Source organism: Schistocerca gregaria, chromosome 9, assembly GCF_023897955.1.
Source record: "Schistocerca gregaria isolate iqSchGreg1 chromosome 9, iqSchGreg1.2, whole genome shotgun sequence".
In the NCBI taxonomy this organism is placed as follows: Eukaryota; Metazoa; Arthropoda; class Insecta; order Orthoptera; family Acrididae; genus Schistocerca; species Schistocerca gregaria.
In genome coordinates this window covers 97,919,940-97,947,765 of record NC_064928.1, presented here as the reverse complement: position 1 = coordinate 97,947,765, position 27,826 = coordinate 97,919,940, and the positions used below count along the sequence as shown (strand labels likewise).

The following is a 27,826-nucleotide window of genomic DNA, read 5'->3' as shown; positions in this document are numbered from 1 at the left end:
CGTGATGCGTATAGTGCTGCGCTGCCAGATTGTCGTGATGCGTATAGTGCTGCGCTGCCAGATTGTCGTGATGCGTATAGTGCTGCGCTGCCAGATTGTCGTGATGCGTATAGTGCTGCGCTGTCAGATTGTCATGATCCATATAGTGCTGCGCTATCGGATTGTCGTGATCCGTATAGTGCTGCAGCAAGACCCCACATAAATGATCTGACAGACAGGGTGAGCCGCAGTCTGTCGTTTGCTGCAGATGTGCTGTACGGGAAGTTGTCGAAGTTGAGTGACTGATGGATGATACAAGATAGACAAAATTTCTGGTTGGTAAATGGCTCTGACCACTGTGGTTCATCAGTCCCCTAGACTTAGAAGTGCTTAAACCTAACTAACCTAAGGACATCACACACATCGATGCCAGAGGCAGGATTCGAACCTGTGACTGTAGCAGTGGCGTGGATCTGGACTGAAGTGCCTAGAACTGCTCGGTCACAGCAACTGGCATTTCTAGTTGGTGTGACGAATAGCAGTTAACTTTGAATGCAGAAAAATGTAAATTAATACAGATGAATAGGAAATGTTCGAATACAGCAATAGTGGCCTGTTAATTGACACAATCATATAGATTAAATATCTAGGCGTAACGGTACAAAGCAACATGAAATGGAACGAGCATGTAGGAGTGTAAAATAGAAGGCGAATGGTCGTTTGCGGCTTATATGCAGAATTTTGGGAAGTGTGGTTCGCTTGTAAGCGAGATTTTATATAGGACACAAGTGCAATCCATGCTTGAGTACGACTCCAGTGTTTGGGACCCGCACTAGGTTCGACTAAAAGAAGACAATACAGCAGTTCCGGTATATTCTAACATCACACCAGTGTATAAGAGATGCTTCGTGAACTGAAATGGATGACGTTCTTTTCTCGGAAAAAATATAGAGATCTATCAAAATTGAAGCTGACTGCAGGACGCTTCTTCAAGGTGTGACGAAAATGTACGGCACAAATTGCAAGACACAGTCCTCACACGTAGACGAAGAAATTATGTTATATGAAATGTGTCTAGAAACGCTTTGTTTTCAAAACTCATTTTCCCCACCTCATTAATCATGGGAAATACACACGAGTAGAACACACCAGTGTACCACATGCAACCCTTTCTCAGTGGAGATGTTTAGCATGCCCTCTGTCGTGAGGATCGATACACGCATCAAACGGCCGTCGCAATGAATCACTGATGCGTTGATGTATGTTTCTATAATACGGGCACGGAAACTCAGAAAACATTTCTTACTGGGGATCAATACTCCAGAGCTTTTCATTGCCAACTGTTTCCATGCACCGTATTAGGCATGTTAATTTATTTGCTTTTAGCACATTTACGTGCCTCTCTCTCACACACACTGTGTGATCAAAAGTATCTGGACACGCCCACAAACATACATTTTTCATATTAGGTACATTGTGCTGCCAACTACTGCCAATTGCTCCATATCAGCGCCCTCAGTAGTCATTAGACATTGTGAGAGAGCAGAATGGGGCGTTCCGCGGAACTCACAGACTTCGAATGTGGTCAGGTGATTGGGTGTTGGGTGTCACTTGCGGCATACGTCTATACGCGAGATCTCCACACTCCTAAACATCCCTAGGTCCACTGTTTCCGATGTGATAGTGAAGTGAAATGTGAAGGGACACCTACAGCAGAAAAGCGTACAGGCCGACCTCGTCTGTTGACTGACAGAGACTGCAGACAGTTGAAGAGGTTTGTAATGTGTAATAGGCAGACATCTATCCAGACCATCACACAGGAATTCCAGACTGCATCAGCATCCACTGCAAGTACTATGACAGTTAGGCGGGAGGTGAGAAAACTCGGATTTCGTGGTCGAGCAACTGCTCATAAGCTACACATCTCGTCGGTAAATGCCAAACGACGCCTCGGTGTAAGGAGCGTAAACAGTTGACGACTGAACAGTGGAAAAACGTTGTTTGGAGTGACGAATCACGGGACACAATGTGGCGATCCGATGGCAGGGTGTGGGTAAGGCGAATGCCCGGTGTAAGTCATCCTCCAGCGCGTGTAGTGCAAACAGTAAAATTCGGAGGAGGTGGTGTTATGGTGTGTTCGTGTCTTTCATGGAGGTGGCTTGCACTCCTTGTCGTTTTCGTGGCACTATCACAGCACGGGGATGGCGATTGCATCTTTCAACACGATCGAGCACCTGTTCATAATGCACGGCCTGTGGCGGAGTGGTTACGCGACATTAACATCCCTGTAATAGACTGGCCTGCACACAGACCTGACCTGAATCCCATAGAACACTTTTGGAACGTTTTGGAACGCCGATTTCGCGCCAGGAGCCCTATTTGTGTCGTTCATATCGATCGGTGTAGTAGGTTCGTTTCGGTAGTGACGTCATTTTCGGTTCTTTATCGAAATATCCTATTGAATAAGCTTCTGGACCTGTTAGCGAAGGGTCCTCCCACCGATTTTACGACAATTGTACCGAGAGGTTTTGGATTTAGATGTGGCCCTGTCCATCGGTGAGCTGTGTTTTATGTACACCTATAATTTGTTAATTTCAACATATTTAGCGATTTTAGCTTTGGATTTAGGGATTGTGTTACTAAAGAATCGCCAGAGGATGCATCCTGTTGGAAAGTGAGTTCATAATAGACTATTTTCCTTTGTTAGAAATATGGTTAGGTTAGGTTGTTACTATGAATGATTACGTCCAAAAAAAAAAAAAGTTTTCGGTCAATATTCTCTCAAAATACTTGTTATTTTTATGAAAATAGAAGTTTAAAGATCATTAAATATCAAGACATCGGCTCTGCTTACGTATATTAGATGAGTGTGAACTAACGTTACTAGTGCCTTTGTGTACTTTTTCCCACAAATGGGTTAGTTAGTAATTATCGAAATGTCTTTACAACTTTCAAGTAACGATGGAAGGCAATTATGTAAAGCCTGATATTGGAAAACTTCCAAACTATCACGCATTCATGACTTATGCAGCACCGTTTGGCAACGAAGTCGGACTATGTTCCTCGACGCAATAGTAACAGAATTTTCTTGTTTGACGTGGCCAGGGGGTTAGCGCGAGGGAATGCGACACGAAAGGACGCTGGTTCGTGCACTTATGGGTACATATTTTTTTTTCCTCTTCATGTATGCAACACGTTCTGAGACATTGTTATTCGTGTAAGTTAAGATTTTTCTGCAATATTCTTTATTCCTTACATGTAAGAGCGCACTTTCTCCGTAATGATTTCGTGGTTTCTGTGTGTTTAAAAAACGAAATATGAAACTACTGGAGAAGAAATTGCTGTGAGTGAAACAACCGACAGTGACCTTTATATTTTTTCTTGTCAAAAATAATTCACCATTTCTTCCGAATATGTAGCGATTTCCGAGTATGCGGTTAGACAGGGAAAAAAGCACAACGTAAATTACTGGGAATGTAAGTAGCAACAGTCATCTTCATAATCTTGCTGGTCACAAGTATTTATGTGCGATCGAATCCTCAACATCAGTGGACAGAGATGAAAGATCTCCGCCATAATATTTTTAGACTGTAGCACCATATACGGAACGTTTTCATTCATGACATGCATGTTATAAACTTCGACGAACTGCAGGAGCTCTCGAAAATGCGTTTTTTCAATTTAGTTTTAAGACTGAAATCGTTGACGTATCATATAGGGAAGTGGGCTACTTAATCATGTGGATCTCTAGGAGCGAGTCGTAACCACATTCTGTTTATCTTCTTAATCTTTGAAACTCTCTGAGTCAATTTTTCGGGTGTTTTTATAGATGTATTAGTACAATGTGGTACTACACACTATTTCTAGCTCATTTTCCGACACGTAAAATCCAAAACACGACATCAGTGTGAATGAGAATAAGATGACATAGTGCGGCATTTGTGACAATCTGCAGAATACAGTCAAATACGCTGTCGTTATTATGCATGCATGGAAACATGATGTCAGGGGAAACTAAAAATTTCTATGCATTCCAGCTGAGAATCATGGAAATGGATGTATTGCGGTTCTAGGCGCTCCGTTCGAAACCGCGCGACTGCTACGGTTGCAGGTTCGAATCCTGCCTCGGGCATGGATGTGTGTGATGTTCTTAGGTTAGTTAGGTTTAATTAGTTCTAAGTTCTAGGGGACTTACGACCACAGATGTTGAGTCCCATAGTACTCAGAGCCATTTCAACCATTTTTGATGTATTGCGCCTGATACTGTTAAGGAGGCGGCAAGAGCGATGAAGACGGGCACGTCAGCTCGACGGAATGCGGCGTCATGCGTTATGGTAACGTAAACGCAATTTTCGGTACTTCGAAGAATAGTGGTGGTGATTAGTGTTTAACCTCCCGTCGACAACGAGGTCATTAGAGACAGAGCGCAAGTTCGGGTTAGGGAAGGATTGGGAAGGAAATCGGCCGTGCCCTTTCAAAGGAACCATCCCGGGATTTGCCTGAAGCGATTTAGGAAAATCACGGAAAACCTAAATCAGGATGGCCGGAGACGGGATTGAACCGTCGTCCTCCCGAATGCGAGTCCAGTGTGCTAACCACTGCGCCACCTCGCCCGGTTTCGAAGACTAGTACGCCTGCTAGTCACCTTGTGTTCGTGGCGCCTTGCGCGCGTGCGCGGATCTGCGGCAGCTTGCTTTTGGTTGGCTTGCGCGACCCGAACGGTATCGCTACCGAAATGCATACTGAATAATACTGCGGCTCTCATTCGAGCACCGTTCGGTGCTCTTGAGTACCGAAACAATCGGCAGAATGGCGGAAAGATACAGAATAGGCACCCTGGCCTCACCGACCGAAATCGGTACCTCTCCTCAGTGCAGCACTCCGTGAAGAATGGGCTGCCATTTCCCAAGAAACCTTCCAGCACCTGATGGATTGTGTGCCTGCGAGAGTAGAAGCTGTCATCAAGGCTAAGAGTGGGCCAACACCTTGTTGAATTCCAGCATTACAGATGGAGGACGCCACGAATTTGTAAATCATTTTCAGTCAGGTGTCCCGATACTTTTGATGACATAGTGTATGGTGAAACATGGATAGGCAGAGTACGACTTGTACCATGGCTTTCAAGGTCACCTGTTATCAGGATCTTCCTGTCTGGAGGCATCGCAGAAGTGTACAGCGCTCCCATTGATACGATAAAAGAACTGGAGCAGTCTTGTCAATACTTAGGAAATGAGACGTCGATATTTTGAGGAATTTCTAACACATTCCAGAGAAGAGTGCAGTTGTTGTTGTTGTGGTCTTCAGTCCTGAGACTGGTTTGTTGCAGCTCTCCATGCTACTCTATCCTGTGCAAGCTTCTTCATCTCCCAGTACTTACTGCAACATATATCCTTCTGAATCTGCTTAGTGTATTCATCTCTTGGTCTCCCTCTACGATTTTTACCCTCCATGCTGCCCTCCATTGCTAAATTTGTGATTCCTTGATGCCTCAGAACGTGTCCTACCAACCAGTCCCTCAAGTTGTGTACTCGAAGTTGAGAAATTTCTCTTCTTCAGAAACGCTTTCCTTGCCATTGCCAGTCTACATTTTATATCCTCTCTACTTCGACCATCATCAGTTATTTTGCTCCCCAAATAGCAAAACTCCTTTACTACTTCAAGTGTCTCATTTCCTAATCTAATTCCCTCAACATCACCCGACTCAATTCGACTACATTCCATTATCCTCGTTTTGCTTTTGTTGATGTCCATCTTATATCCTCCCTTCAAGATACTGTCCATTCCGTTCAACTGCTCTTCCAAGTCCTTTGCTGTCTCTAACAGAATTACCATGTCATTGGGGAACCTCAAAGTTTTTATTTCTTCTCCATGGACTTTGACACCTACTCCGAATTTTTCTTTGGTTTCCTTTACTGCTTGCTCAATATACATATTGAATAACATGGGGGAGAGGCTACAACCCTGTCTCACTCCCTTCCCAACTGCTGCTTCCCTTTCATGCCCCTTCGACTCTTATAACTGCCATCTGGTTTCTGTACAAATTGTAAATAGCTTTTCGCTCCTACCCCTGCCACCTTTAGAATTTGAAAGAGAGTATTCCAATCAACATTGTCGAAAGCTTTCTCTAAGTCTACAAATGCTAGAAACGTAGATTTGCCTTTCCTTAATCTCGCTTCCAATGTAAGTCGTAGGGTCAGTATTGCCTCACGTGTTCCAATATTTCTACGGAATCCACACTGATCTTCGCTGAGGTCGGCTTCTACCAGTTTTTCCATTCGTCTATAAGGAATTCGCGTTAGTATTTTGCAACTGTGACTTATTAAACTGATAGTCCGGTAATTTTCACCTGTCAACACCTGCTTTCTTTGGGATTGGAAGTATTATATTCTTTTTGAAGTCTGAGGGAATTTCGCCTGTCTCATACATCTTGCTCATCAGTGGTATAGTTTTGTCAGGACTGGCTCTCCCAAGACCGTCAGTAGTTCTAATGGAATGTTGTCTACTCCGGGGGCCTTGTTTCGACTCAGTTCTTTCAGTGCTCTGTCAAACTCCTCGCGCAGTACTGCATTTAGATGCGGGGATGACACGTGGAACACTTTGTTGGAGCATGGCAGTGTACAGCAGCCGCACTCTGTGGCCGCGTGGTTTGAGGCGCCATGTCACGGATTGCGCGGCCACTCCCGCCGGAAGTTCGAGTCCTCCCTCGTGTGTGTGTGTGTGTGTGTGTGTGTGTGTGTGTGTGTGTGTTGTTCTTAGGATAAGTTAGTTTAAGTAGTGTGTAAGTATAGAGTCCGATGACCTCAGCAGGAATTCACACAAATTTGACCATTTTATTTTGTAGAGTAACATGAGGAATTTCCAAGAATCATTACCTATCGAAATCACGGACAGCGAACGATATATATCGAACGCAGATATGGAAAGCATTCAGTGCGTTGTCAACGGTGTGTCGTGTAACATTTAGCGTTGTGAATAGGAATGAGTTAAGCTGTTCCAGTTTCGAGTCCCCAAACGCTCATCTGACGAAAGTTAATTCTTGTTATTTGGATTTCGGTTTGGAATATAGCTTGCTGCCAAATGACAATTTCAAGAATTGTGTGAATTTTCATGGGGACCACTGTGCGAAACGTCGTAAGAAATACGCCAATGCTGATTTCCCTTTTCAGTTGTACTGCGCGCCTTGCCAGAAAAGGACATGGTCCAATAGTTGTAAGCTGCCCATCGGAAAGGGCATTACTTTAGTAACATCTCGGGTAAGAGAAGCGACCCCTTCCGAAACCGAGGGATTGACAAACACCGTTTGTGACTACTGTAGGCTCTGTCGAAGAATCCGCTACGTGATAATCACGAATAATAGTGTGTGTATCAGTGAACGTAACAAGATAGTTGTAATAGACGGATCACACATGGTCACTCGGAGATACAAGACAGGACAGCCCCTAAAAAATCATACTGAATGCGTAAGGATCTTCGGAGACACTGAAAGGGAATCCCGGAAGGCATTCATAGAATATATTCGAGAGGCAGGAAAACTAAGTGAAACTTCCTGGCAGATTAAAACTGTGTGCCAGGCCGAGATTCGAACTCGGGACCTTTACCTTTCGCGGGCAAGTGCTCTACCAAATGAGCTACCCAAGCACTACTCACGCCCCGTCCTCACAGCTTTACTTCTGCCAGTACCTCGTCTCCTGCCTTCCAAACTTTGCAGAAGCTCTCTTGCGAATCTTGCAGAACTAGCACTCCCGAAAGAAAGGATATTGCGGAGACATGGCTTAGCCACAGGTCCCGAGTTCGAATCTCGGCCTGGCACACAGTTTTAATCTGCCAGGAAGTTTCATATCAGCGCAGACTCCGCTGTAGGGTGAAAATTTCATTCTAGGAAAACTAAATGTTTCTCATAAAGCACTTCGTTTTGCCAGGGGCTAAGTTACAACAGCCGGAATTACGTCCTACAGCAAGAAGGAATCCAACATGAATTTGCGAATTCAGTGGAATTTGTGTCTTCGGAAAGTCCATCTGCCTCCACGCGGAATATAGAGCGCTTGTGGAAATCTGTCAAAACGCCGAGTAAAAGAGAAGGTCGACGGGGAGACGGGGGTGAACTGTACCTCTTCGAGAACCTGTAATTCCACAATTTGTGGTTTGCATGGGAAGATTCAACCTTCTGAGACTCTGCAAACATTTCTCAGATTCACGTGTAGAGTGTGTTCGATTTACGGGAAACAACGATGGCTTCCGGCGGCGTATGCAAACCACGGAATAGTCTGACGAGCGAACAGAGTGAGTCAAACTACTAGTTCCCTTTGTAATTAGTGTTAACTTAATAAACGTTTGTCTTCTATCGACGCCCTAGTCACAACAATAAACAGTGTCCATATTTGCCGCCACGAGAGTCGTCCAGTCGAGATATATATACACACGTCAAAAAAAGTTTTGCATCACTCGGTTCCCAGAACTCCTGAAGACAGACGTTGACTATGAATATTGTATCGGTTTGATTGTTCAGAGATGTCACTAAAGTCGCCCAAAGATGTAAACAACCATGCATGAGCAGCGCCTTTTAGACGGAGAAGGTACGACAGCCGATCAGTTCCAATCATTCCACCAGGAAAGAGGTACACGGCTCGTGTTGTCTGTAGTTCAACCGTGTCTAGACGGTCAATACCGCGGTTCGATCGCGTCCGCATTGTTTCTTTCTGCCAGGTAAGGCTGTCTACAAAGGAAGTGTCCAAGCATCTCGGAGTGAACCAAAGCAATGTAGTTCGGACATGGAGGAGCTGCAGAGAGACAGGAACTGTCGATGACATGCCTCGTTCAGACCACCCAAGGGCTACTGCTGCAGTGGATGGCCGCTACCTACGGATTATGGTTCGGAGGAGCCCTGACAGCAACGCCACCACGTTCAATAATGCTTTTCGTGCAGCCACAGGACGTCGTGTTAAGACTCAAACTGTGCGCAATAGGCTGCATGATGCGCAACTTCACTCCCGACTTCCATGGCGAGGTCCGACTTTGCACCACGCAGCGCAGTACAGAGGGGCCCAACAACATGCCGAATAGACCGCTCAGGATTGGCATCACGTTCTCTTGTCCAATGAGTGTCCCATATGCCTACAACCAGACAGTCGTCGGAGACGTGTTGAGAAGCAAGTCTGGCTGAACGCTCTAGACACACTATCCAGCAAGTGCAGCAAGGTGCAGGTTTTCTACGGCTTTGGGGCGGCATTGTGTGGGACCGACGTACGCCACTGGTGGTCATAGACGGCGCCGTAACGGCTGTACGATAAGTGATTGCCATCCTCCGACCGATAGTGCAACCATATCGGCAGCATATTGGCGAGGCATTCGTCTTCACGGACGACAATTCGTGCCCCCATCGTACGCATCTTGTGAGTGACTTCCTTCAGGGTAGCGACATCGCTCGCCTAGAGTGGCCAGCATGTTCTCCAATATGAACCATATCGAACATGCCTGGGATAGATTGAAAAGGGCTTTTTGTGGACGACGTGACCCACCAACCACTCTGAGGGATCTACGCCGAATCGCCGTTGAGGAGTCGGATAATCTGGAGTAACAGTGCATTGATGAACTTGTGGATAATATGCCACGGCGAATACAGGCACGCTTCTATGCAAGAGGACGTGCTACTGGGTATTAGAGGTACCGATGTGTGCAGCAATGTGGATCACCACCTCTGAAGGTCTCGCTGTATGGTGGTACAACGTGCAATGTGTGGTTTTCATGAGCAATAAAAAGGGCGTAAATGATGTTTATGTTGATCTCTATAACAATTTTCTGTATAGGTTCGGGAACTCTCGGAACCGAGGTGATGCAAAACATTTTTTGATGTGTGTATATAGTTTGGAGCTAGCGCGTTCGATAGGCAACGTTATTGGAAATTACCCTAATACTGCCTAAAAAACCGCACAAGAGACAGAACCTAGCACTACAGAATGTAAGCTTGAGGGCTTACAATAAAGTAGGCATTAACTGTTGTTGACAATAAGTTCTTTGAGTGAATAGAACAACTTTGTCTCTAAATAAGACACACAGCGCATAACATAGGTCTGCAGATATTTTCAGTTCAGTACAGATACAGCAGTAAAGAAGGCCATCATATCAAACGAAATGCAATTAGTCAGTAACGAGCCAGCGAAGATTATTGGTGCCTTGCACCAAAATATATAAAAAATATCCCAGAACCACCTCCGAAATTTTGTCTGTAATCAGTAGACGGGAGGGCTGAATGTAAGGACAGCTGCTCCAATGGATTCGAAATTCATCGTGCAACACGACGGACGTGAATATTTGTAACGGAATATACCGTTTATAGTGTTCCCTTTGCAGTTATTTAGGCAATTGCTACTCATCGCTAATTCCAACGCGGAAGGCTCAGCGCCGTATTATTACACGCCGTATCCTGCAATAAGGCCCACATCTCTTGGGGTGGAGGGGGGGGGGGGAGGAGGCTGAAGGGAGATCAAATTACAGTGATTCGGCGAGACGCGGATCTTGGCTTGGTACAAAAAGGTAATGAGACTGCGCATCGAGCAGTTACGCCTGTGGTAAGGGTGATGCGGGGACTGCAAGAAATCCTTGAGATAAGTGGTACTGTGGACACCGCCAAGAACTGGTTCTGTCTCGTCCGTAGTTAACCTATCGAAGCGTCTGAGGAACCAACGCAAATTCGAAATTCGCAGAGAAAAATATTTTCTCCTCAATCATAATTTCACTTGCATAAATGTTCACCCAAAACTCTACCATCTGGTGAGCAAGATGTATGAGACAGGCGAAATTCCCTCAGACTTCAAGAAGAATATAATAATTTCAATCCCAAAGAAAGCAGGTGTTGACATATGTGAAAATTACCGAACTATCAGTTTAATAAGTCACAGCTATAAAATACTAACGAGAATTCTTTACAGACGAATGGAAAAACTGGCAGAAGCCGACCTTGGGGAAGATCGGTTTGGATTCCGTAGAAATGTTGGAACACGTGAGGCAATACTGACCCTACGAGTTACCTTAGAAGAAAGATCAAGGAAAGGCAAACCTACGTTTCTAGCGTTTGTAGACTTAGAGAAAGCTTTTCACAATGTTGACTGGAATACTCTCTTTCAAATTCTGAAGGTGCCAGGGGTAAAATACAGGGAGCGAAAGGCTATATATAATTTATACAGCAACGAGATGGCAGTTATGAATCGAGAGTCATGAAAGGGAAGCAGTGGTTGGGAAGAGAGTGAGACAGGGTTGTAGCCTCTCCCCGATGTTATTCAATCTGTATATTGAGCAAGCAGTGAATGAAACAAAAGAAAAGTTCGGAGTAGGTATTAAAGTCCATGGAGAAGAAGATGACATTGTAATTGTGTCAGAGACAGCAAAGGACTTGGAAGAGCAGTTGAACGGAATGGACAGTGTCTTGAAAGGAGCGTATAAGATGAACATCATCAAAAGCAAAACGAGGGTAATGGATTGTAGTCGAATTAAGTCGAGTGATGCTGAGGGAATTAGACTAGGAAATGAGAAAGTAGTAAAGGAGTTTTGCTATTTGGGGAGCAAAATAACTGCTGTTGGTCGAAGTAGAGAGGATATAAAATGTAGACTGGCAATGGCAAAGAAAGCGTTTCTGAAAAAGAGAAATTTGTTAACGTCGAGTATCGATTTAAGTGTCATGAAGTCGTTTCTGCTGCAAAAGAATGGTTAAGATTAGATGGGTAGATCAGATAACTAATGAGGAGGTATTGAATACAATTGGGTAGAAGAGGTGTTTGTGTCACAACTTGACAAGAAGAAGGGATCGGTTGGTAGGACATGTTCTGAGGCATCAAGGGACCACTAATTTAGTACTGGAGGGCAGCGTGGAGGGTAAAAATCGTAGAGGGAGACCAAGAGATGAATACACTAAGCATATTCAGAAGGATGTAGGCTGCAGTAGGTACTGGGAGATGAAGAAGCTTGCACAGGATAGAGTAGCATGGAGAGCTGCACCAAACCAATGTCAGGACTGAAGACCACAACAACAACAAAATGTTCATCCTGTAGAATTCTTTTTGCTAAGTACTTCACTTAATCTAGTGATGTGAAAATTAACTTTGTTAGCTTAAAATTCAAACGGAAATCATACATGCTTGTTACCTCTTTCTGCTACAGAGAAGTGTATCTAAATGTGTAGTATTATAGTGCATGAGAGAGAGAGAGAGAGAGAGAGAGAGAGAGAGAGAGAGAGAGAGAGAGAGAGAGAGAGAGGGGGGGGGGGGGACGGGTGGATCCCTAATAGCGTGAAATGTAAATCACCATAAAGAGAAGCTGTCATCGAATCGAAAGTTTCCCGAATACCACAGTGCTCCGCTAGATGACGATGTTTGGTTTGTGGGACGCTCAACTGGGCGGTCATCAGCTCCCATACAAAGTCCCAATTTTTACACGGTCCATTTTTTTTCACAATCCAATCTAGCCACTGTCACAAATGCTGATGATGACACAAATACCCATTCCTTGGGCAGAGAAAAACTCGAACCTGGTCGGGAATCGAACGCGGAACCCTGTAATCCAGATAGATGTGGTCCCACTGGGAAGTGATTAGTCCTAACTTTCGTCTACCCCTTTTTTTAATTTATTGGATTTCGGGACGTGTTCGCACATCCGTGTCACTTACGGAATGTCAGTTAACACGATACGAACGTGAGGACAACACCCAGTCCCCTCCCATCGTGCCGCTCAGCTGCATAAGCGGACATTCATCTGACGTTTGAACTGTCTTACCCAGACAGTTTTGGGGTGACCTGCAGTTCAAAGAGGACACCAGACCGCGGTACAAAAACAGTAGCTTACGATTGATGTAAAGCACGGTCAAGTGCACTCTAGCGTCAAAAGTGTTCGGACACACATCAGTGGTCGTTAATATAGGGTGTCCTCCACCCCCTCCCATCCCCCCCCCCCCCGCCCCTCCTTCGTGACGGCTAGAACGGTGCTCGTGATACTCTCAATGAGTTGGCTGAATGTCTGCGAAGGAGTGGGAATCCATTCTCCTCAAGAGTCGACACCATTAAAGGTAACGGTTTTGGATATTGGATGTGCAGCGAAGTTGACTTTCTAACTCATCCCAACAGGTCGGGACTATGGGCAGGTCACTCCATTCCAGGCGGCTTTCGAATGTTATTCCTTGCAACGAACAGCTATGAATTAAAATATTGACTAAATTGTTGATCAAACAAAAATTTCCGTCTGCAGATTGTATTTTCAGGAGGCTAACGTCACATATGCGAAACAGTCACCCTGAATAACCTTGGCGTACGTCGGTGACTCATTGTGTAAGTGCCAGTCTGTAGTTCAGAAGGCATGTGGCTAGATTTCTGGTGAGTTCGAGGATTTTTTTCTTTCTCTTATCACTTCTTTCAGTTCTGGCATCGATATATTAATGAGAAAATTGCTAAGATTCACTATGGGCTAGAGACCATGTTAAACTGTAGGTCTGAGTAAGTCAGTTCAAAGACTGGAGGGAGGCTAGGGATACCTTATCCAATAGTGTCTTGTATACTGTAACGCCAGTAGTATTCAAACCAACCTTCGGCTTGACGATAACTCTATTTTATTAAAAGTGTAAGCTAATGTCAACAGTATATGTGGAAACAACGTATGTTAATGCAGGAAATGAGTAGGAAAAATAATCCCGTGATAATCGTTTAGAGCATTAGTAGTGTGGTGGTTGAAACAGACATGTCGGCTAAGTACCTAGTGGTAATGTTGCAAAGTGCAATAAAACGTAAGGTCGTTAGTAGGGAAGGGTAATGGTTCATTGGAATAGCTGTAGGAAAATTGTAGTTCATTTTTATAAAGGTTGTGCAAACACATTCTTGAGTAATGTTAGTGCATTTTATCAAAGGAAGACATGAAGACAATTCACAGGCGTATTGCTGGGTTTGTTACCGGTAGATTCGGTCAATATGCTGTTATTACAGACACTTCGCGAGGTTAAAACTTGAATCCTTGGAGGGAAGATGTTCTTTTCGCGAACCGACATTTGCGACATACTGCCTAACGATGCTACTGTCACTAACATACATCTCGCGTAATAACAATAAAAACTAGAGAAATCAGGGCAAGTACTGAAGCATACAGACCGTCGTTCATACCTCGGCCAGTTTCCGAATGGACCCGGAAGGAAAATGGCCAGAAGTGGCGCAAGATACCGTCAGCCGTTTTCAGTGTGGTGGCTTGGGGAGTATGTATTTAGATGTAGAACGTATAGTAAAGAACATTTTGTATTTCAAAGTGTGAAAACTGTGTTATGCGACTCTATCGTAAACAAAATGATGTACAGTGCAAGTTAATATGTTGTTTAACGTCAGCAGGTGTCTGCTTATGTGTGAAAATGGTTGCGAGTATTTAAAGTAACAGCTGTGAGCTATGCGCGTGGATGTACACTATGTGATCAAAAGTATCGGGACACCTGTCTGAAAGTGACTTAAAAGTTCGTTTCGCCCTCCATCGCTAATGCTGGAATTCAATATGATTTCGGCCCTCCCTTAGCGTTAATGACAGCTCCCACTCTCGGAGGCATGCGTTCAATCAAGTGCTGGAAGGTTTCTTGGGGAAATGGCAGCCCATTCTTCACGGAGTGCTGCACTGAGGAGAGGTACTCGATGTCTGTCGGTGTGGCCTGGCATGAAGTCAGCGTTCCAAAACATCTCAAGGTGGTTCTATAGGATTCATGTCAGGACTCTGTGTAGGCCAGTCCATTATAGGGATGTTACTGTCGTGTAACAACATCCTCTCAACCAGCACTCTGCCCACGACAGCCTCTGAACTACAACCGCCAGTGGAGGCTGCGGAATAATACTCTTTGGTGCAATCTCTAGCACTGTGACTCAGTGTAGCTACCTTTCAATAGATCGTGAGAAATCAGTACCCAGAACAACCACCTCTGGCCTTGATAACGGCCTTGAAGGCGGAAGCAATATATTCGATACCTCATCCAGAAACGCACCCTCTCGAAACCTGGACAGCAAGCTACACCGCGATGCAGAGCGCATCTCTTACAGAGTCTGCCACTCGAGTTTGCTAAACATCTCCGTCACGCTATCACGCTTACCAAATAACACTGTGACGAAACGATCTTCTCTATCTCCTCCGTCAACCCAACCTTGTACAGATCCCACACTGATAAGCAATACTCAAGTATAGGTCGAACGAGTGTTTTGTAAGCCACCTCCTTTGTTGATGGACTACATTTTCTAAGGACTCTCCCAATGAATCTCAACCGGGTACCCGACTTACCAACAATTAATTTTATATGCTCATTCCACTCCAAATCGTTCCGCACGCATACTCCCAGATATTTTACCGAAGTAACTGCTACCAGTGTTTGTTCCGTTATCAAATAATGATACAACAAAGGATCCTTCTTTCTGTGTATGCGAAATACGTTACATTTGTCTATGTTAAGGGTGAGTTGCCACTCCCTGCACCAAGTGCCTGTCCGCTGCACATCTTCCTGCATTTCGCTTCAATTTTCTAATGCTTCAACTTCTCTGTATACCACACCATCATCAGCGAAAAGCCGCATGGAACTTCCGACACTGTCGACTAGGTCATTTATATATATTGTGAAAAGCAATGGTCCCATAACACTCCCCTGTGGCACGCCAGAGGTTACTTTAACGTCTGTAGACGTCTTTCCATTGAGAATAACATGCTGTGTTCTATTTGCTAAAAACTCTTCAATCCAGCCACACAGCTGGTCTGATATTCCGTAGGCTCTTACTTTGTTTATCAGGCGACAGTGCGGAACTGTATCGAAAGCCTTCTGGAAGTCAAGGATAATAGTATGTACCTGGAAGCCTGTATCTAATATTTTCTGGGTCTCGTGAACACATAAATCGAGTTGGGTCTCACACGATCGCTGTTTCCGGAATCCATGTTGATCGTACAGAGTAGATTCCGGCTTTCCAGAAACGACATGATACGCGGGCAAAAAACATGTTCTAAAAGTCGCACCTGCTCGATGACCCTTCTTGAAGACTGGGACTATCTGTGCTCTTTTCCAATCATTTGGAACCTTCTGTTCCTCTAGAGACTAGACGGCTGTTAGAAGTGGCGCAAGTTCTTTCGCGTACTCTGTGTAGAATCGAATTGGTATCCCGTCAGGTCCAGTGGACTTTCCTCTGTTGAGTGATTCCAGTTGCTTTTCTATTCCTTGGACACTTATTTCGATGTCAGCCATTTTTTCATTTGTGCGAGGATTTAGAGAAGGAACTGCAGTGCGGTCTTCCTCTGTGAAACAGCTTTGGAAAAAGGTGTTTAGTATTTCAGCTTTACGCGCGTCGTCCCCTGTTTCAATGCCATCATCACCCCGGAGTGTCTGGATATGCTGTTTCGAGTCACTTAATGGCTTAACGTAAGACCAGAACTTCCTAGGATTTTCTGTCAAGTCGGTACATACAATTTTACTTTCGAATTCACTGAACGCTTCACGCATAGCCCTCCTTACGCTATGTTGCTTTAGTGGCGACCGATCTTCATCGGATTGTCATAATCTGGCGAAGACTATTCACAGCAGGTTGTCTGTCTGCTGTTCCAAGTTATCACCAAAGAGGGTTTCCTCTTCGATCAGTGTTTTTCGGCTCACACATACTGCCATCTGGATATACACACTCGAAATTTCACCACCACACACATTAGAGACAAAATGTGTTACACTCTACGTTAAAAAAAAAAAAAAGAAAAAAAAAGATGCGTCCTAAAGAATTATTCGAATGATACGGAAATTAGCAGGTATCATGTACATGTACAGACAAAGAAACAGTTACAGTTTCAGAAGAAATGGATGATTTATTCTTGAGAAAGAGCTTCGCAAATTGAGCTAGTTAGTAACGTGTTGGTCCACCCGTGTCCCTTATGCAGGCAGATGATTCGGCGTGGGATTGGTTGACAGAATTGTTGGATGCCCTGCTGATGGATATAGTGCCGAATGCTGTCAAACTGGCGCGTTAGATCGTCAGAATCCAGAGCAACCGGCTGAAGGGCTCTGCCTATAATATCCCAAACGTTCTCGATCGGGGAGAGCTCCCGTGTCCTTGCTGGCAAAGGTCGGGTTTGGCAATCACGAAGACAAACTGTAGAAACATTCGGTGTGTGTAAGTGGAAATTGTCGTGCTTAAATGAGAGCTCAAGATGGCTTACCGTGAATGGTAACAAACATTGCGTAGAATAGCGTGGACGTACCGCTATGCTGTATGTCTGGTAGAGATGACAACCAAAGGGGTCCTGCTATGAATACCATGACTCCTGGTTGTCGGGTTGTATGGGTGCGAGAGTCAGGTTGGTATACCACCCCTGTCCGACATGTGTCCAGACACTTCGTCGCTGGTCATCGTGGCTCAGTTCGTAGAGTTTCATCACTGGAGACAATTCTGCTCCAGTCAAGAAGAGTCGGCGCCGAAGACATGTTTGGCGAAGTCCTGGACATCTGCGGGATACCAACTGACTATCGCCCGCCATACAGCCCGACAACCAACAGTGATAGTCTGGTGTGGCATTTCATTTTATAGCAGGACCCTTGTAATCTGACGTCTTCGGTACCATTGTCTTCATGGCAAGTCATCCTGGTCTTACATTTCAGCAAGATAATAACCGGCCGCAAACGCCAAGAGTTGTGCTTGTCAAACCCTTCGTTGTTGTTGTTGTGGTCTTCAGTCCTCAGACTGGTTTGATGCAGCTCTCCATGCTACTCTATCCTGTGAAAGTTTCTTCATCTCCCAGTACCTACTGCAACCTACATCCTTCTGAATCTGCATAGTGTATTCATCTCTTGGTCTTCCTCTACGATTTTTACCCTCCACACTGCCCTCCAATGCTAAATTTGTGATCCCTGATGCCTCAGAACATGTCCTAGCAACCAGTCCCTTCTTCTTGTCAAGTTGTGCCACAAACTCCTCCTCAGTCCTATTCAATACCTCCTCATTAGTTATATAATTAACCCATGTAATCTTCAGCATTCTTCTGTAGCACAACATTTCGAAAGCTTCTGTTCTCTTCTTGCCCAAACTATTTATCGACCACGTTTCACTTCCATACATGACTACACTCCATACAAATACTTTCAGAAACGACTTCCTGACACTTAAATCTATACTCGATGATAACAAATTTCTCTTCTTCAGAAACGCTTTCTTGCCATTGCCAGTCTACATTTTATATCTTCTCTGCTTCGACCATCATCAGTTATTTTGCTCCCCAAACAGCAAAACTCCTTTACTACTTTAAGTGTCTCATTTCCTAATCTAATTTCCTCAGCATCACCAGACTTAATTTGGCTACATTCCATTATCCTCGTTTTGGATTTGTTGGTGTTCATCATATATCCTCCTTTGAAGACACTGTCCATTCCGTTCAACTGCTCTTCCAGGTCCTTTGCTGTCTCTGACGGAATTACAATGTCATCGGCGAACCCTACAGTGACCAGCACAGTCACCAAATCTCTCCCCACCTGATAACGTTTGGAGCATTACGGGCAGGGCCTTCCAACAAGCTCGGGACTTTGACGCTCTAACACGCCAGTTGGACAGAATTTGGTACGATATGCATCAGGAGGGCATCCGACAACTGTGTCAACCAATACCAGGTCGAATGACTGCCGGAAGTCGATCGACGATTTATGGACTTACTTCATTTGCTCTTTCTTCTGAATAAATCATCCATTTTTCCGAAATTCTAGTCGTTTATTTGTACCTGTACATCACGTCTACCGATTTCCGCCCAATACGTATAATTCATTAGTGGTGTGTGTGTGTGTGTGTGTGTGTGTGTGTGTGTGTGTGTGTGTGTGTGTGTGTGTTTTCTCAATGTATGTTCTTTCCGTTCTTTGATACTAGCACACGACATTTTATTTATATCGTATCGGAAATTTACCACGAAGAATCGTTGTAACGCTTTTGTCCAACTTTGCCATGAAAATCTTATGCTATCAGCTGCTTTTTGTTGTTGTTTTTTTCAATTTTGATTGGAGGCTTATTGTTCGTTCTTATTCTGTTTCAGGTCAGTATGCAGCTACTGGCTGCTGTGCAAAGAATTGTGGTTGTCGTGCCTGGGTAACCTTACGCTTAGTTTGAAACTCGTATTGAAGATTCAGCATTCTGCTGGGTAAGTGGAGTTTACTGGTGCAAGACAATTTATAACGTAACTATTCAGGACGGAGTCTTGATAATTTTTCCTTTGTGGACCGTCTAATTACAACTGAATGAAACTATTTTCGTGCCATACGTGTTTCGCCTTTGCTCTTTGCAAGGCACCTTCAGTGGCATAGAATATCTACATACTTTTGCTTATACTATTTAGTTTACATTAAGGACAATACAAACAGTTGGGGCACTTTTTGCTTTTCTATGATGCAGTGATAATTTAAAGCTCTACTTGAGAGATTTCATGGACGTTGGTTTACATGTTGTGTTTTTGTTCTTTTGCTGGCAGTGTTCTGCTTATTATATGCTCCATTTGAAATTTTGTTACCAGACTTCACAGCATAGGAACTGAACACTCGTTTTAATGTCATGTTTTGGTTGGTGTTGCCAACTGTTGAATGTTGTTGCATACTGTCGACTGTGTTTTTGGGTTGGGTTGTTTCCTACTGTTGACTGTGTTTTTGAGTTGGGTTGGTTTTTTTTTGGGGGGGGGGGGGGGGGAGACCAGACAACGAGGTCATCGGTCTCTTGGTTTAGGGAAGGACGGGGAAGGAAGTCGGCCGTGCCCTTTCAAAGGAACATCCCGACATTTGCCTGGAGCGATTTAGGGAAATCACGGACAAACTAAATCAGGATGTGAGTCCAGTGTGCTACTGTTGCGCCACCTCGCTCGATAGCGTGTTTTTGTAGTATTTGTGTGTGTGTGTGTGTGTGTGTGTGTGTGTGTGTGTGTGTGTGTGTGTGCGCGCGCGCATCTAATATTTGTTTTAGGGGGAAAAATATGATCACCTACTCATTCAACAAAAAAAAAACCATCACACACACACACACACACACACACACACACACACACACACACACACACACACACAGAGAGAGAGAGAGAGAGAGAGAGAGAGAGAGAGAGAGAGAGAGAGAGAGAGGTATCACAAAAACACATTCGGTAATTGGCAATAAAATTCAATACCAAACAAAAAATAACATCGAAACAAGCGTTCAGGTTCTAGAGCTGTGAAGTCGGAAAACAAAATTTAAAATGACATGTTTAAGACGCAGAGCAGCTATAACAAAGGAGATCTACAGTATGTAGATCAACAACCATGAAATCTGTAAGTAGAGCTTTAAAATATTACTGTACCATACAAAAGCAGAAAGTACCAGCACTGCTTGTAACAACGTCCTAAATGTAAGCTAAATAGTATAAACAAAAATATGCAGATATTCCAGACGACAGAAGATAGTTGTAAACAATAAAGACGAAACGCGTATGGCACAAAAAATAGTTCCAGTCAATTGTAATTAGGCGGTCCACAATGTAAAAATTATGTATGTACTATAATATTATTCGCAACTGAGGACGACAGCACTACAAAAGTTGCTGTAATCATTCATCTTTCCGCGGTAGTAGCTGAGTATTCGTATTTTGATGTGATTCATTAATTAGTACGGTGACCTGTCGTTTATCAGAGGGCCAAAGAGCCGCGTTTTCTTTTCTTTCTCTTCTTAGGTGTTAACGGTTTTATTTATGTATTATATCTCCTGAACTATGTGTCGCACAGTGATATAATTTTGCAGTGACATTGATTGTTATTTGTGGACACTGTCTGCAGTCTGTGTTGCGAATAGAGTAATAAATTAAGACGTTATGTTTCGCGCAAAATTTTTGATGCATGAGCAGCGAAATGTATTAAGTGATTATCTACTTCCCTTTCATTATATTGTGTGGGGGAAGGGTGGGGAGGGGTAACCTTAGCGCGAAAAAACTTTGAAACGATTTGAAATTGTGTGTGAAGTTTGTTGGAAGTCGTTAAATGCACTCTTTCTCAAATAATGGGTGAATATAGTCCGGATAATTTGCGCGCTACGAGTTGAAATGTCTCACGACGTATATACAGTTTCTGACTTATATACTTGTATTATTCTGTGGAGTCCTTGACGTAAAGTTGGACCACTTATAGACTAGATTTTGACAGCATTTCAAATTTGGTCAATTAATTATTATGTGAAATAGTGAAGGCAACAGAGGATCAAGTAGGTAAAAAGACGAGGGCTAGCAGAAATCCTTAGGTAACAGAAGAGCTACTGAATTTAATTGATGAAAGGAGAAAATACAAAAATGCAGTAAGTGAAGCAAGCAAAGAGGAATAAAAACGTCTCCAAAATGAGATCAACAGGAAGTGCAAAATGGTTAAGCATAGATGGCTAGAGGACAAACGTAAGGATGTAGAGGCTTACCTCACGAGGGGTGAGACAGATACTACCTACAGGAAAATTAAAGAGACCTTTGGAGAAAAGAGAACAACTTGCATCAATATCAAGAGCTCAGATGGAAACTCAGTTCTAAGCAAAGAAGGGAAAGCAGAAAGGTGGAAGGAGTATATAGAGGGTCTATACAAGGGCTATCTTCTTGAGGACAATATCATGGAAATGGAAGAGGATGTAGATGAAGATGAAATGGGAGATAATGTACTGTGTGAAGAGTTTGACAGAGCACTGAAAGACCTGAGTCGAAACAAGGCCCCGGGAGTAGACAACATTCCATTAGAACTACTGACGGCCTTGGGAGAGCCAGTCCTGACAAAATTCTTCCATTTGGTGAGCAAGATGTATGAGACAGGCGAAATTCCCACGGACTTCAAGAAGAATATAATAATTCCAATCCCAAAGAAAGCAGTTGTTGACAGATGTGAAAATTACCGAACTATCAGATAAGTCACAGCTGCAAAATACTAACGCGAATTCTTACAGACGAATGGAAAAACTGCTAGAAGCCGACCTCGGGGAAGATCAGTTTACATTCCGTAGAAATGTTGGAACACGTGAGGCAATACTGACCCTACGACTTATCTTTGAAGAAAGATTAAGTAAAGGCAAACCTACGTTCCTAGCATTTGTAGACTTAGAGAAAGCTTTTGACAATGTTGACTGGAAATCTCTCTCTCAAATTCTGAAGGTGGCAGGGGTAAAATACACGTTGTACAGAAAGCAGATGGTAGTTATAAGAGTCGAGGGACATGAAAGGGAAGCAGTGGTTGGGAAGGGAGTGAGACGGGGTTGTAGCCTCTCCCCGATGTTATTCAATCTGTATATTGAGCAAGCAGTAAAGGAAACAAAAGAAAAATTCAGAGTAGGTGTTAAAGTCAACGGAGAAGAAATAAAAACGTTGAGGTTCGCCGATGACATGGTAATTCTGTCAGAAACAGCAAAGGACTTGGAAGAGCAGTTGAACGGAATGGACAGTGTCTTGAAAGGAGGGTATAAGATGAACATCCACAAAAGCAAAACGAGGGTAATGGATTGTAGTCGAATTAAGTCGAGTGATGCTGAGGGAATTAGATTAGGAAATGAGACACTTGAAGTAGTAAAGGAGTTTTACTATTTGGGGAGCAAAATAACTGATGATGGTCGAAGTAGGGAGGATATAAAATGTAGACTGGCAATGGGAAGGAAAGCGTTTCTGAAGACGAGAAATTTGTTAACATCGAGTATAGATTTAAGTGTTAGGAAGTCGTTTCTAAAAGTATATGTATGGATAATAAATGAAAAGCACTAGTTTGCTTTTGTTCTACAATATTATTTTTATTGCTAATCGGTTTTCGGCTTGCAAGGCCATCTTGAGATATTTACTGAGTATCATGACCAAAGAAGTTAAATGTTATCAGACAGCATTGAAAGAGAAGTAATACCTCTAGAGTGAAGTAGAAACATACAGTGAGTAACATCTTTGCAATGAAATAGTAAAAACTGAACAGTACATAAATAATAATGGAGTTGACAGGAAAACCCTTAGCACAAAATAGGAATAGCATTCCTACATAACAGTTTCTATTAATAAACAAAACTAATAAAATAAGATAAAATTAGTACTAGACATTGCTGCACCAAGAGGTATGAAACATGGAGAGTGATACACAACCAATTAAAAAAGAAGAGACAGTTGTCAATGTAAATACAGAATACACGAGGAACTTAAGCAATATCAATAAGATAAACAGAAATTCGTAAATGCAGGAAAATTGAGGTGTTTGTGGGAACCTACAGTTTGAGAGTGTGGTGGTACTGCATTTTAACATTATCATTATAATTAAAGCAGTGGCTGTATACCAGTTTACATTAAATAAATGAGCAAAGTAAAATATGAACTACAAGGGAAGTTAAACATGGTCAGTAATACAAGTTAAAAGCCAACCCTTAACTATTGAAACTACAGCATATGTGGAATACAAAGACAACTGCAACATACAATATGTATGGAGTGTAGCCATGTTTGGAAGTGAAACATGGACGATAAATAGTTTGGACAAGAAGAGAATAGAAGCTTTCGAAATGTGGTGCTACAGATGAATGCTGAAGATTAGATGGGTAGATCGCATAACTAATGAGGAAGTATTTAATAGGATTGGGGAGAAGAGAAGTTGGTGGCACAACTTGACAAGAAGAAGGGATCGGTTGGTAGGACATGTTCTGAGGCATCAAGGGATCACCAATTTAGTACTGGAGGGCAGCGTGGAGGGTAAAAATCGTAGAGGGACACCAGGAGATGAATACAATAAGCAGATTCAGAAGGACGTAGGTTGCAGTAGGTACTGGGAGATGAAGAAGCTTGCACAGGATAGAGTGACATGGACAGCTGCATCAAACCAGTCTCGGGACTGTAGTCCACAACAACAACAACAACAACAACAACAACAACATTCTACAGTAATACGTAATTTTCAACTGAGATTTAAAAGTAATAAAACATGCTAAAATTAATTACAGATTCCTTGACATTTTAGTAGTAATCAAAATCTAGACTAGAGAGTGATGTTCGTCATTTGATCGTATGTGTTTTTCAAAGACCGAATTGTCTCATGTTTGCCGGCCGTAGTGGCCATGCGGTTCTAGGCGCTACAGTCTGGAACCGAGCGACCGCTACGGTCGCAGGTTCGAATCCTGCCTCGGGCATGGATGTGTGTGATGTCCTTAGGTTAGGTAGGTTTAATTAGTTGTAAGTTCTAGGCGACTGATGATCTCAGAAGTTATGTCGCATAGTGCTCAGAGCCATTTGAATGCTGTCTGCAGTTCGTTGGAAATTTCCTATTCACAAAATAATACCACAATGACCGCACTTTTGTTGGTAAGTACGTTCCTCCAGACATCATGCTAAGAGTGACCGACGTGTTTTTGTTCTGTGATGTTCTTGGTCTGAAAGTTCATTAAGTTGTGGTATATTTTCTCGACTTTGGCATCTTGCTTAGGTGTTCCCAGTCTAATGTACCTACATTCTACGAAGAAATATTTGTGGTGGTAAAGTTCATTTGGGATGTGGTGAACGTCTATTGGGATGTCATTTAACAGAAATGCGGCAACACTATTGACTGACCGCTTCCACAGTTTATATGTTTTACAGACGCACAATGCTTGTGATTTATTGTACACATCTGTAAGATTCAATCCACCGTTTTCAGACAGTAGAGTCAACGTTTGGTATTTGACTTTGAAGATGTGGCCGTGGCTGACGAAGTGGCCAATAGCAGCCAAAATCCTGTTCGCCACTTCCTTCGGCATTGACAGGGCTTGCGCCACGTAATTTCATTTAGAGGATAAATAGATGTTGAAGAGAGCCACTCTTTGTATCTCATCAAGAGTACGGAGATTGTGCTGACATATACAAGCAGTTGGTGTTGATGATTCTTCTGTAATTAACTGCGATGGGCTGCCGAAGATTCCTTGTGTACTCCATCACAAGACATGTCATGGTGACAGTTTGCTTTATTGGTCCATGAATGTGAACTCCTAATCTGCTTCCAATATTCATTGTTGTTGTTGTGGTCCCCAGTCCTGAGACTGGTTTCATGCAGCTCTCCATACTACTCTATCCTGTGCAAGCTTCTTCATCTCTCAGTACCTACTGCAGCCCACATTCTTCTGAGTCTGTTCAGTGTATTCATCTCTTGGTCTCCCTCTACGATTTTTACCCTCCACGCTACCCTCCAGTACTAAATTGGTGATCCCTTGATGCCCCAGAACATGTCCTATTCAATAACTCCTCATTAGTTATGTGATCTACTCATCTAATCTTCAGCATTCTTTTGCAGCACCACATTTCGAAAGCTTCTATTCTCTTCTTGTCCAAACTAGTTATCGTCCATGTTTCACTTCCATACATGGCTACGCTCCATACAAATACTTTCAGAAACGACTTCCTGACATTTAAATCTATACTCGATGTTAACAAATTTCTCTTCTTCAGAAACGCTTTCCTTGCCATTGCCAGTCTACATTTTATATCCTCTCTACTTCGACCATCATCAGTTAATTTACTTCCTAAATAGCAAAACTCCTTTACTACTTTAAGTGTCTCATTTCCTAATCTAATTCCCTCAGCATCACCCAACTTAATTCGACTACGTTCCATTATCCTCGTTTTGCTTTTGTTGATGTTCATCTTATATCCTCCTTTCAAGACACTGTCCATTCCGTTCAACTGCTCTTCCAAGTCCTTTGCCGTCTCTGACAGAATTACAATGTCATCGGCGAACCTCAAAGTTTTTACTTCTTCTCCATGAATTTTAATACCTACTCCAAATTTTTCTTTTGTTTCCTTTACTGCTTGCTCAATATACAGATTGAATAGCATCGGGGAGAGGCTACAACCCTGTCTCACTCCCTTCCCAACCGCAGCTTCCCTTTCATGCCCCTCGACTCTTATGACTGCCATCTGGTTTCTGTACAAATTGTAAATAGCCTTTCGCTACCTGTATTTTACCCCTGCCACCTTTAGAATTTGAAAGAGAGTATTCCAGTCAACATTGTCAAACGCTTCCTCTAAAAATGCTAGAAACGTAGGTTTTCCTTTCCTTAATCTGTTTTCTCCCCGAGGTCGCCTTCTACCAGTTTTTCCATTTGTCTGTAAAGAATTCGTGTTATGCCAGACTTACTTCTATTCAGTTTCGCCCCAGATACTAGTTTATATTTGTTTATTATGTCGAGTGCTTCTTGTATCTTGTCGTTGTGTTTGACAATAAATGCAGACAATCCTAGGGCGTGTGTAGTGAGTGCTTGGAGGTTGCAGCTCAGGCGAAAAAGTAATGGCTCGATTGCTGTTGCAAAGAGTGACATAGACATCGGGCACCCTTGTCGCGCCGAACTTTTCACTGGACTGAGCGTTTACCATAATTGTGCATGTTGACTTCTGGAGAAGCTTTGCAATAATGTTGATAAAACAGTGCGGAAAGTTCATAGCACATATGGTGTGAAAAAGGTAAGCATGATCGACTGTATCGAACGCTTTCACAAATGGTTCAAATGGCTCTGAGCACTATGGCACTTAACATCTGAGGTCATCAGTCCGCTAGAACTGAGAACTACTTAAACCTAACTAACCAAAGGACATCACACACATCCGTGCCCGAAGCAGGATTCGAACCTGCGAACTTAACGGTTCCAGACTGTAGCGCCTAGAATCCCATGGCCACTCCGGCCGGCTCGAACGCTTTCTCAAAGTCCAATGACACGATGGCGCACTTTATTTTCTTTTCCTATGCTCGATTGTTATGATCCAGTGACTGTCTTCAATACTGATTTTAATCTTTCATTTATGATGTGGGCAAATATTTTATAGTTAGAGTTCAGGAGAATGATGGGCTTGGAGTTTGTTACCGAGTTCATGCAGGATGGTTCGGGTTTAGACCTATGGCTCCGTCTAGGAAGTCGTGTGGGACACCATTGGAGGTATTCATTAGTTCATTACAGATACACGCTAATTTGCGAGTCAGCTGCCTTCTGAACGTTTGATAAAACTCCTCCGGGTTGCCGTCAGTCCCAGGAGACTTTTTCGGGCTTGGTGTTATAGCGTCTGCGACTTATTCTTCTGTAATTTGAGTTAACAGATTGTTTGCTTCTACCGGTTTGAGCCTGCGTGTGAATCCCGTCATGAAGTCATTGTCCACCGGGATATCCGTTGTATTGCATAATACCTCTGTGATAGGGTTGATAGAAGAGACAGAGAAGGTCCAACGGAGAGCCGCGCGTTTCGTTACAGGATCATTTAGTAATCGCGGAAGCGTTACGGAGATGATGGATAAACTCCAGTGGAAGACTCTGCAGGAGAGACGCTCAGTAGCTCGGTACGGGCTTTTGTTGAAGTTTCGAGAACATAAAAAAAATGGTTCAAATGGCTCTGAGCACTATGGGACTCAACTGCTGTGGTCATCAGTCCTCTAGAACTTAGAACTACTTAAACCTAACTAAGGACATCACACACATCCATGCCCGAGGCAGGATTCGAACCTGCGACCGTAGCAGTCGCACGGTTCCGGACTGCGCGCCTAGAACCGCGAGACCACCGCGGCCGGCTTTCGAGAACATACCTTCACCGAGGAGTCAAGCAGTATATTGCTCTCTCCTACGTATATCTCGCGAAGCGACCATGAGGATAAAATCAGAGAGATTAGAGCCCACACAGAAGCATACCGACAATCCTTCTTTCCACGAACAATACGAGACTAGAATAGAAGGAAGAACCGAGAGAGGTACTCACGGTACCCTCCGCCACACACCGTCAGATGGCTTGCGGAGTATGCATGTAGATGTAGATGTAGATGTAGATGTTTCGTAATAGGAGTGAAACGCGGCAGTGAACCGTTCTTGAGCTCCCAGGTGTCAACTAAGCGGAGTTCTGTAAT

General features: G+C 43.4%; 1 protein-coding gene and 1 non-coding gene across 10 annotated transcripts in view; one reads left to right on the top strand and one right to left on the bottom strand.

Moving 5' to 3' along the window:
• Positions 1-27,826, top strand: part of LOC126292237 (uncharacterized) — a 277,635-nt gene that overhangs the window by 67,532 nt on the left and 182,277 nt on the right. For 2 of the 9 annotated variants that reach the window (XM_049986117.1, XM_049986120.1), the window contains exon 2: positions 19,015-19,119. The exons of 6 other annotated variants lie outside the window; for them this stretch is intronic. The gene's annotated coding sequence lies outside the window, so the exon portion shown is untranslated. Of the gene's footprint in view, positions 1-19,014; positions 19,120-27,826 lie in introns of those variants that run through there. One more of the 9 variants, XM_049986116.1, reaches the window with a different exon arrangement.
• Positions 4,520-4,592, bottom strand: Trnaa-cgc (transfer RNA alanine (anticodon CGC)). The gene has a single exon. It is a non-coding gene; the product is annotated as a tRNA-Ala (tRNA).